The 9,189-nt window shown below is 39.6% G+C and overlaps 1 pseudogene; it reads right to left on the bottom strand.

The window, feature by feature from the left end:
• Positions 1-209: 209 nt before the first annotated feature.
• On the bottom strand, positions 210-1,164 carry LOC144310021 (18S ribosomal RNA; annotated as a pseudogene).
• Between the last annotated feature and the right edge of the window lie 8,025 nt (positions 1,165-9,189).

Raw genomic sequence — 9,189 nt, 5'->3', positions numbered from 1 at the left:
GATGTCTTTCATCATTCCCTTACGGTACTATCTCTATCGCTCCAATTAAAATTTCTATCTCCTATACTTTTATTATTTAACTAAATGTTTTACTTTATATGTCTGTGATACTTAAGTTTGGGGTTAGTTGGGCTAGCTTTTGTTCAAAGTGGTCATAAGTAATGAAATCTTCTGGGTGTAGGCCAGACGCTTTAGTTAAGCTACACTTTGATTAATCCAAGCACACCTTCCGGTATGCTTACCTTGTTACGACTTGTCTCCTCTTGTGTCTTAGTTAAGTTAATATGGTTATGGTTGTGTCTTATTACTTGAGGAGGGTGACGGGCGGTGTGTGCGTGCTTCATGGCCCTATTCAATTAAGCTCTCTATTCTTAATTTACTACTAAATCCTCCTTCAGTTTTTAATTTCATAAAAACGTTCGTGGAATGTTCTTGGGTAGAAAATGTAGCCCATTTCTTCCCACCCCATAAGTTACACCTTGACCTAACTTTTTTATGTAAAATGATTGTGCTTACTATTCTACCTTTTGAGGGTTTGCTGAAGATGGCGGTATATAGACTGAATTAGCAAAGGGTGGTGAGGTTTATCGGGGTTTATCGATTATAGAACAGGCTCCTCTAGAGGGATATAAAGCACCGCCAAGTCCTTTGAGTTTTAAGCTATTGCTAGTAGTCCTCTGGCGAATTATTTTGTTGTAAAATTATCTATGTTTAGGGCTAAGCATAGTGGGGTATCTAATCCCAGTTTGGGTCTTAGCTATCGTGTAGTCAGATTATTATAAAGTCACTTTCGTGGTCTATTTTATGGTAACTGTAGCTTTTTACGGCTTAGTTAAGTTTTAACTTTAGTGCAAAGGTATCTTAAACACGCTTTACGCCGTGGGCCTATTAGTTTGGGTTAATCGTATGACCGCGGTGGCTGGCACGAAATTTACCAACCCTTTTTAGTATGGCTTAGTCAAACTTTCGTTTATGGCTTAATTTTTATCACTGCTGTATCCCGTGGGGGTGTGGCTTAGCAAGGTGTTATGAGCTACTTAAGAGTGTGCTTGATACCTGCTCCTTTAGATCACTGCTGATTTTAAGGGCATTCTCACTGGGGCGTGGAGACTTGCATGTGTAAGTCTACTAAGAACTAATAGGAAGGCTAGGACCAAACCTTTGTGTTTATGGAGTCGTGCGACTCATCTTGGCATTTTCAGTGCCTTGCTTTATTAATTAAGCTACATTAACTTATACTGAAATTGTAGTGTGTATAATAAATAAAATACATAGTAAATATGAGAGGAAAAAAAAAGGGGATGCTATCTATAGATAGACCACGAGATCGAATGCGTGTAAGACTGTTGTGTTAAGTTAACTAGAGTAGCAATACATTTGTATACAATTTAAATAAAGCTTGTGAGTATTGTATGCACTTAGTCCTGTTTTTGGGGTTTGGCAGGACATAAATAAGTGTATAATAGATGACATGAGTTTATGGGGGGTAAGGGGGGTTTGTATAAGTTAACTTAATGTCTTGCGCGTGTACGTACGTGTACACACGTGTACGTACGTGTACACACGTGTACGTACGTGTACACACGTGTACGTACGTGTACACACGTGTACGTACGTGTACACACGTGTACGTACGTGTACACACGTGTACGTACGTGTACGTACGTGTACGTACGTGTACGTACGTGTACGTACGTGTACGTACGTGTACACACGTGTACGTACGTGTACACACGTGTACGTACGTGTACACACGTGTACGTACGTGTACACACGTGTACGTACGTGTACACACGTGTACGTACGTGTACACACGTGTGTCCTAGAATTATATGTCCTGAAACCATTGACTGAATAGCACCTTGATTTTATGCGTGAGTTGATAAATGATAATGAATAAGTCCAGCTACAAGTTATTTGACTGCATTAGGGCCGCGACGGGCATATTCCCTGAGAGCAGAAGATAAGTTAGAGTTAGTGCCGTTGCGGTCATAGATGAGTGATAGCAGATTCCCCCCCTAAAAATAAAAGATACCAAATGCATGACACCACAGTTATGTGTGATCATGGGCTGATTAGTCACTAGTCCATCGAGATGTCCCATTTGCGAGAATTAGTAGGATTGGAATAAATAGAGTCATGGCCCTGAGGTAAGAACCAGATGCCAGGTATAGTTTCATGATAGTAACCCCCACATTAGCATGGGCCCGGAGCGAGAAGAGTGACATTACAGGCAAGGATTGATGGTTTCTCGAGGCATGGTGATTAAGCCCTTATTGGACTAAGTGATATGCATCTAGTTACTGTTGAGGATCAATGGGTTGTGGAATTGGACTAGACATGTCCTATGTAAAGATATAATATCATGTACATGCTTATATGCATGGGGCAAGCCATTAATGCACGACGTACATAGGGGAGGGAAAGAAGGATTTTTTGGAGATACTGACATAGCACAGTAGAGGTGGTCCAATATATGAATGTAGGGGGTGTCAGGGAATAGTTTAAGAAGAATTTCAGCTTTGGGTGCTGATGGTGGAGCAAGAGCTTCTTCCTTGAGTCTTAGGGAGGGCGACTACTCTCCATTTTTGGTTTACAAGACCAAGGTAATGATTATACTACAAAGACTCTTCATTTTAGAAGATTATTTTCGATAACGCTAATTGTTGGCATTAGAATCAATAGGATGGTGAAATATAGAATTGAGGCGACCTGTCCGATAATGATGAAAGGGTGTTCAACTGGCTGTCCTCCAATCCAAGTTAAAGTGAGAAGATCGGCGACTAAAAGTCAGAATAGGCATTGGCTGAGGGGTCGGAATATTATACTGCGTTGCTTAGATGTGTGGAGGAATGGAATGAATGCTAAAATTAGGATGGAGAATACTAGGGCGAGTACACCTCCTAATTTATTAGGGATAGATCGTAGGATGGCATAGGCGAATAGGAAGTATCATTCAGGTTTGATATGTGGAGGGGTGTTTAGGGGGTTTGCAGGGGTGTAGTTGTCTGGATCTCCTAATAGGTCTGGTGAAAATAAAACTAGTGATATTAAGACTAGGAGCAGGAGTAGGATTCCTAGGATATCTTTAATTGTGTAGTAGGGGTGAAACGGAATTTTGTCTGAGTCTGATGTGATTCCTGAGGGGTTGTTGGATCCGGTTTCGTGTAGAAATAGGAGGTGTACTATTGCTAGAGCTGCGATGATGAATGGAAAGATAAAATGAAATGCAAAGAATCGTGTTAAGGTTGCTTTGTCTACTGAGAAGCCACCTCAGATTCACTCTACTAAGTTGGTTCCGATATAGGGGATGGCGGAGAGAAGGTTAGTGATTACAGTTGCCCCTCAAAATGATATTTGTCCTCACGGCAGTACATAGCCTATGAATGCTGTGGCTATGGTTGCGAATAGTAGTACAATTCCAATGTTTCATGTTTCTATGAATACATAGGATCCATAGTATAGGCCTCGTCCCACATGTATGAATAGGCAGATGAAGAATATGGAAGCGCCATTTGCATGTATATAGCGGATAATTCAGCCGTAGTTAACGTCTCGACAGATGTGGGTGACCGATGAAAAAGCTGTGGCCGTGTCCGATGTGTAGTGTATAGCTAGAAATAAACCTGTTAGAATCTGTAGAATCAAGCATACTCCTAATAAGGACCCGAAATTCCATCAAGCAGAGATGTTAGATGGCGCTGGGAGGTCAATGAATGAATTGTTGACAATTTTGGCTAGTGGGTGGGTTTTTCGAATGTTGGTCATTAATGTTCTTATAGTTGAAATACAACGATGATTTTTCATGTCATTAGTCATGGTTAAATTCCATGTAGGAATAATGATAACATACATTGTATTTATTTTAAGTATCGTTTTTGTGATGAGTTTTGTGGGTTTTGCCACTAAACCATCTCCTATTTATGGTGGGCTTGTGCTAATTATTAGCGGTGGGATTGGTTGTGCGATTGTTCTGAATTTTGGGGGTTCTTTTTTAGGGCTGATAGTGTTTTTAATTTATTTGGGGGGTATATTAGTAGTATTTGGTTATACAACTGCTATGGCTACTGAGCAATACCCTGAGGTGTGAGTTTCAAATAAGGCTGTTCTAGCGGCTTTTATTACTGGTCTATTGTCTGAGTTGTTGACTGCTTGCTATATTTTGAAGGATGATGAGGTGGAGGTAGTATTAAAGTTTAATGGAATAGGGGATTGGGTAATTTATGATACGGGGGACTCTGGGTTTTTTAGTGAAGAGGCTATGGGTATTGCGGCTTTATATAGTTATGGAACCTGGTTGGTGATTGTTACAGGTTGGTCGCTGTTAACTGGTGTGTTGGTTATCATGGAAGTTACCCGTGGTAATTAAGGATTAGTAGGCTGAGAATTATAGTTAGTATGAACGATAGGAAATAGAGCTTGATGAGACCCTTTTGATTTGAAATAAGGGTAGAAGATTTTATTTGGAAATACGAGATTGATTTGGGTAGGATGTTTTCTAGTCAGATGGAGTCCAGAAGTATAGATGCTGATTTCTGGCTGATGGTTAAACTTGTTTTAGGTGTGAGGCGGTGCATAATGGTTGGATAATAGCCAAGGAGGGTGGAAAATTTAAAGTAATTAGATGGATAGTTAAATTTGAGTCCTTGTATGGTAAGGTTTAGTTCTAGTGCCAGGATGAAACCCAAGATAGTTACTGCAAGGGCTATCATTTTTAGATAATGAGGCATAGTTATCTGTGGGATGGTGGTGGGTGTGATGCTGTGGGAGATAATGTATCCTGCAAATACACTTCCGATAAGGAGTCGTTTAATAGAGTTAATTAGGAGAGGATTATTCTCGTTGATAAGGATTATAGGGGAGAAGCGGGGCTGGCCTAGTAGAGCGAAGAATATAATTCGGGTGCTGTAGGCAGCGGTTAGGGATGTGGCAACGAGTGTAATTAAGAGGGCTCAGGCGTTGGTATTCGACGTGTTAGCGGACTCGATGATCAGGTCTTTGGAGTAGAATCCTGTAAGGAAAGGTATGCCTGTTAATGCGAGGCTTCCGACAATCAGGGAAGTTGTGGTGAAGGGAAGGACTTTAAATAGGCCACCTATCTTTCGAATGTCTTGTTCATCGTTTAGGCTGTGGATAATTGACCCTGAACATATGAATAACATAGCTTTAAAAAATGCGTGAGTGCAGATGTGTAAGAAGGCTAGGTAAGGCTGGTTAATGCCAATTGTTACTATTATTAGGCCTAGTTGGCTTGAGGTAGAGAACGCTACAATTTTTTTGATATCGTTCTGTGTAAGAGCGCAGATTGCAGTAAATAGTGTAGTAATAGCCCCTAAGCATAAAGTGAGGGTTTGAATAGTTTGATTATGCTCTATTAGTGGATGAAAGCGGATAAGAAGAAATACTCCTGCTACAACTATTGTGCTTGAGTGAAGTAGGGCTGATACAGGAGTGGGGCCTTCTATGGCTGAGGGGAGTCAGGGATGTAAGCCGAATTGAGCAGATTTACCGGTAGCTGCTAATAGTAAGCCAAGTAGCGGCAAATTAAAATTATCGTTTGTTGTAATAAAGATTTGTTGAAGGTCTCATGTGTTTAAGTTCAATAGAAACCATGCTATGGTTATAATGAAGCCTACATCTCCAATACGGTTATAGAGGATAGCTTGTAGGGCAGCTGTATTTGCATCGGTTCGGCCGTATCATCATCCAATAAGTAAAAATGATATAATGCCAACTCCTTCTCAGCCAATGAATAGTTGGAATATGTTGTTTGCGGTGACTAAGACTATTATAGTAATAAGAAATAAGAGAAGATACTTGAAAAATCGGTTAATATAAGGATCGGAGTGTATATATCATATAGAAAACTCTATAATAGACCACGTGACAAAAAGGGCTACGGGCACAAAGATTATTGAGAAGTAGTCTAATTTAAAACTCATGGATAGTTTTATGGTCTGGATTGTTATTCAATGTCAGTTTGAAACAATTGTTTCCTGTCCTGAGTAGATGAATATTATTGTGGGAATTATGCTAATTATGAATGCGTAAGAAGTAGCGGTTTTTACATAGTATGGGTATAGCTTATTTTTGTAGAGTTTAGTAGAGGTTATAATGATGGGCAAAGTAAGAATGACTAGAGCTGTGATTATGCATGAAGTAAATATATTTATTACTTTTATTTGGAGTTGCACCAATTTTTTGGTTCCTAAGACCAATGGATTACTTCTATCCTATAAAAGTTGAAAAAGCCATGTTCTTATACATGGGAGCATGAGTTAGCAGTTCTTGCAGTACTTTTTCGGTAAGCAAAAAGGTTTGAGCTTTTATTATTAGATTCACAATCTAATGTTTTTGTTAAACTATGCTTACAGTAGATGGGACCGAGAATAATTTTAGGGTTAAGGGATAGGAGGAGTAGAGGCAGTAGATGCAAGGTTATTAGGGCATTTTCTCGTGTGAATGACGGTTTGATATTTTTGATATGGTGGGAATATTTACCACGCTGTGTGGTGATTAGTATATAAAGTGAGTATAGGGCAGTGATGGTGATGTTAATTCCTATTAGAATAATAGTAATGTTGGATCATGAGAATGAGGATATCACTACAAATAGTTCTCCGATAAGATTAATTGTTGGAGGAAGAGCCAGATTTGTGAGGCTTGCTAATAACCATCAGGCTGCTATCAGGGGAAGGAGGGTTTGAAGTCCTCGTGCGAGAATCATAGTACGGCTATGGATTCGTTCGTAATTGGAGTTGGCTAAGCAGAATAGCATCGAGGATGTTAAACCATGGGCAATTATTAGGGCTGTTGCACCTATATAACTTCATGGTGTTTGAATAAGAACCGCTACAATAACGAGTGCCATATGACTAACTGAGGAGTATGCAATTAGGGATTTTAGATCTGTTTGACGGAGACAGATAGAGCTTGTTATGATTATGCCTCATAGAGATAATATTATGAAAGGATACGCTATGAAGTTGGTCAGGGGGTTTAGTAGGGTTGTAATTCGTATCATGCCATAGCCTCCTAATTTCAGGAGTACGGCGGCAAGTACCATGGAGCCGGCAATAGGGGCCTCTACGTGTGCTTTTGGTAGTCACAAGTGGAGGCCGTATAGAGGTATCTTTACTATGAATGCTATCATGCATGCCAATCATAAGAAAACATTAGATCAGGAGTTTGGCAGAGGTTGAATTCAGTATTGAATTATGAGAAAATTTAGGGAGCCCATGAAATTGTGGATGTAAAGGAGAGCTACTAGGAGTGGGAGAGATCCTATTAAAGTATAAAATAAGAAGTAGAGCCCTGCGTTTAGTCGTTCAGTTTGATTCCCCCATCGGGTAATAATGATCAGGGTTGGGATTAGTGTTGCCTCAAATAGGATGTAAAAGAAGATAAGTTCAGAGGCGGTGAAAGTTATAATTAGGAACAACTGGAGAAGAATCAGTATTGAAATATATAGTTTTTTTCGAGTTAAGGGTTCTTTTGATAAATGGTGTTGGCTTGCTATAAGTATAAGGGGTAGAAGTCATGTTGTAAGTGCTAGTAGCGGTGCTGATAGGGAGTCAGAGAAAAATATTAAGGAGGGGTTCAATGTATTATCATTTGGTTGATTCAGGTAGAATAAGCTGATTAAGCTGATTAGCAAACCATATGTTGTCGTGTTAATTCAGATTATGTTAGGCTTTGATACTCATGTAAGGGGGATCAGTATGATAGTGGGGATGATAATTTTTAGCATTGTAAGAGGTTTAGGTTTTGTACGTAATCAGTCCCGTAGGTGTTAGATACTATAACTAGTAGAGATAGTCCTAATGCTGCTTCGCAGGCAGCAAATACTAGTAGTACGATTGGTATCATGCTGGCTAATGTAAGGTGGTTGTTGAGAATAGTTACAGATATTATTACAAATAGTGATAATATTATGCCCTCTAAGCATAGTAGCGATGATATTAGGTGTGATCGATAAACAAGTATACCTATTAGAGAAAGAATGAATGCCAGAAAGATATTAATATATACTATGGACATATGATAATTATGAGATAAATCATAATCTAATGAGTCGAAATCATTTGTTTTGGCTTAAACTAATTATCATATTCGGTTCATTCTAGCCCCTTTTCGGTTCATTCGTACGCTAGGCTTGCAGCTAGGAGGGAGATTAGTAGGAGTGCTATGATAAGTATTGTTGTCAACTTGTTGGTTTGTGACGCTCAGGGAAGTGGGAGTAGGAGTGCGATTTCTAGGTCGAAAAGCAGGAATGTGATGGCAACTAGGAAGAATTTTATAGAGAAAGGTAGGCGAGCAGATCCCATGGGGTCAAAACCACATTCGTAGGGGCTTGTCTTGTCTGTATAAATATTTAGTTGGGGAAGTCAGAATGCGATTAGTACAAGTAAGGACGCTAGGGTTACATTAGTTATCAAGGTTAGTATTACGTTTATTACTTCTTTCCAGGTTGATCTGGAGCTAACTGATTGGAAGTCAATTGTACTAGTTATACTAAAGAAATAGGATCCTCATCAATAAATAGATACATATAAGAATAGTCAGACTACATCAACAAAGTGTCAATATCATGCAGCGGCTTCAAATCCGAAGTGGTGGTTTGATGTGAAGTGGTAGTATAGTTGTCGGAGAAAGCACACGATAAGGAATGTGGAGCCAATAATTACATGTAGTCCGTGAAACCCAGTAGCTATAAAAAAGGTAGATCCGTACACTCCGTCGGAGATTGTAAAAGATGTCTCGTAGTATTCGGAGGCCTGTAATAGTGTAAAATATACGCCTAAGGAGATTGTAATAAATAGGCCTTGAAGTATGTGTTTACGATTGCCTTCTATTAAACTATGATGGGCTCAAGTAATAGATACTCCGGAGGCTAGGAGGACTGAGGTGTTGAGTAGAGGAACTTCTAGTGGGTTAAGAGGAATAATGCCGGTGGGAGGTCAGCAACCTCCAAGTTCAGGAGTAGGGGCTAGGCTGGAATGGTAAAAGGCTCAAAAGAAGCCTGCAAAGAAAAATACTTCTGATACAATAAAAAGAACTATTCCGTACCGTAGTCCTTTTTGTACAATAGGGGTGTGATGTCCTTGGAATGTGCCTTCTCGGATCACATCTCGTCATCACTGGTATATGGTTAGCAGGTTGGTTGTGAATCCTAATGTAAGTAGGGAT

Source organism: Canis aureus, unplaced genomic scaffold, assembly GCF_053574225.1.
Source record: "Canis aureus isolate CA01 unplaced genomic scaffold, VMU_Caureus_v.1.0 ptg000344l_RagTag, whole genome shotgun sequence".
Taxonomy (NCBI): Eukaryota; Metazoa; Chordata; class Mammalia; order Carnivora; family Canidae; genus Canis; species Canis aureus.
This window is presented reverse-complemented; position numbering and strand designations above follow the sequence as displayed.